The sequence below is a fragment of the Otolemur garnettii genome, unplaced genomic scaffold (assembly GCF_000181295.1).
Source record: "Otolemur garnettii isolate 467f Iridium unplaced genomic scaffold, OtoGar3 scaffold00035, whole genome shotgun sequence".
Lineage (NCBI taxonomy): Eukaryota > Metazoa > Chordata > Mammalia > Primates > Galagidae > Otolemur > Otolemur garnettii.
The window spans coordinates 5,599,018-5,601,691 of NW_003852430.1; the positions used below are offsets into that span (position 1 = coordinate 5,599,018).

General features: G+C 49.2%; 1 pseudogene; it reads left to right on the forward strand.

Moving 5' to 3' along the window:
* Window positions 1–522: 522 nt before the first annotated feature.
* Window positions 523–983, forward strand: LOC100965081 (annotated as a pseudogene).
* Window positions 984–2,674: the final 1,691 nt, after the last annotated feature.

The following is a 2,674-nucleotide window of genomic DNA, read 5'->3' on the forward strand; positions in this document are numbered from 1 at the left end:
TGAAAAACAATAACGAGGAAGGGAACATAATTCAGACTGAGGAGTCAAGGAAAGCTGTGGAAGCGCCATTAGAGCAGAGACCTGAGGGTAGGCAAGAGGGAGTTAGCCACACGAAGAGAAGGGGTAAGACGATTCCAGGCAGGAGGAAGGGCGTGTGTTGATATTGGTAGGTGGGAAATGGCGTGGTGGGTTCAAGGTACGGAAAGACAACCGGAGCCTGGTGGGCAAGTGGTAAGTGGTGCAAGATGGAGTAGGATTTGACTCTCCTGCTTTCTCACCATCATACCCATTACCGGTACGGTTGCCTTTCAGTGTACCTGGCGGCTGGGTCCGAGGGCACCTGAGTACACACACCCACATCCCTGCATAGTTGTCTTAGAGTCTGCCCTGTGGAACCTGCCTAGACAAGACGTCGCCCCTCCTGTACATGGGTTTCACATCCCACAAGTACTGGATTTTCAATCCTCATTTGGTTAAAGAAAGTTCTCTTATGGGTGGAGTCCTCAGACGGCTGGTGCACTGGTCCCCGAACATCCTCCTGCTTCCATCATGGCTTGTGGTCTGGTCGCCAGCAGCCTGAATCTCAAACCTGGGGAGTCCCTCAGACTATGGGGCGAGGTGGCCCCTGACGCCAAGAGCTTTGTGCTGAACCTGGGCAAAGACAGCAACAACCTGTGCCTGCATTTCAACCCCCGCTTCGATGCCCACGGGGATGCCAATACTATCCAATACTATCGTGTGCAACAGCAAGGACGGCGGGGCCTGGGGGCTGAGCAGTGGGAGGCTGCCTTTCCCTTCCAGCCTGGAAGTGCCGTGGAGGTGTGCATCAGCTTTGACCAGGCCGGCCTGACCGTCAAGCTGCCAGATCGTTACACATTCAGGTTCCCTAACCGCCTCAACCTGGAGGCCATCAACTACATGGCAGCTGATGGTGACTTCAAGATCAAGTGTGTGGCCTTTGATTGAAGTCAGCTGGCCCATGACCTCTAATAAAGGCAGCTGCTTCTGCTCTTCCTGGGGGGAAAAAAAGAAGTTCTCTTAGGAGTGAGCCTGTGTAGCTTAAACCCTTGTCCTTGAAGGGACCACTGTAGTTGTTTAGATTTCTCTTTGTAATCTTCCTCCCAACCAAATCTTTTCTGTTTTTTTCTACCCCCAAACTCAGTCCCCTATTATTACATTGAAATTTCTGTGCCAGATTTATAACTGATCTCTCTGTTTTCATTTGCTTGCCCCCTTTGATCTATCTGCAGATCATTTATAGAGCAGATTTAGAAAAAAAATCTTACTTTGACTCTTTTCTAGTGGTGTAGAAGAAAAAAAAGAAAAAAATATTACTCTTATCAATAAATGTAGGAGATTGAAGGGTTATTTAGAGACGACATATGCTTACCTTGCTGTATATAGTATTAGGTGCACAACTGTTATAGATAGACCCAAACTTCAGTGGCCTCCACAACCATGTGTCACAGTCTGATGCAGCTTAGCAGGGATGTTTTTGACTTTTCTGTTGTATCAGTTTCAAATCACTAGATGAGAATCTGAATGCCACAGTTGTATCAGATGATTTCTTTTGATCCAGTCAGCTGAGGCCAGAGAGGGACAAGTTATGTTCTTTTTTTTTGAGACAGAGCCTCAAGCTATCCCCCTGGGTAGAGTGCCATGGCATCACGCTCACAGCAATCTCCAACTCCTGGGCTCAAGCAAGTCTCCTGCCTCAGCCTCCCAAGTAGCTGGGACTACAGGCACCCGCCACAACGCCTGGCCATTTTTTTTGGTTGCAGCCATCATTGTTGTTTGGCGGGCCCGGGCTGGGGATTCGAACCCAACACCTTAGGTGTATGTGGCTGGCGCCTTAGCCGCTTGAGCCACAGGCGCCGAGCCAAGTTATGTTCTTCCAACATGGGTGCAGTAGTCCTTCTTGTGGGGGTGGGCCATTTATACAGGAGGGGAAATGAACTGGGCAAGTGCCATCAAACTCTGTGCTATGGAGGCAGCTATTTTTACTTCACATGCCAGATCTTCATATATTTGAAGAAAATTATCCAATTCTCTTCATTCCCACCAGCTTCATTCTTTTCTCATCAGATAGATGTTGCCTGCTTTCCCAGGGCCTACACAAGCCAGGCTATTACACCAGCTCATCAAGCAAATCAAGCCAATCAAGCAAATCTTAACCTTGCTTGTACAGTTGCCTAGCATTAATCTTTCCTTTTTTTTTGAGACAGGAGCCTCAAGCTGTCCCACTGGGTAGAGTGCTGTGGCATCTCAGCTCACAGCAACCTCCAACTCCTGGGCTTGAGTGAGTCTCCTGCCTCATCCTCCCAAGTAGCTGGGACCACAGGTGCCCGCCACAAAGCTCAGCTATTTTTTGGTTGCAGCCATCATTGTTTGGCAGGCCCTGGGCTGGATTCAAACCCGCCACCCTGGGTGTACCTGGCTGGCACTCTAGCCACTTGAGCCACAGGCACCGAGCCATTAATCTTTACTTTTTAAGACTTCATATATTAGCCAGGTGTGGTGGCTCATGCCTAGCACTCTGGGAAGCCAAGCACAGGAGGATTGCTTGAGCTCAAAGAGTTCTAGACCAGCTCAAGCAAGAGCAAGATCTTGAAAAATTATCCCACTGTTGTGGTAGGTACCTGAAGCCCCAGCTACTTGGGAGGCTGAGGCAGGA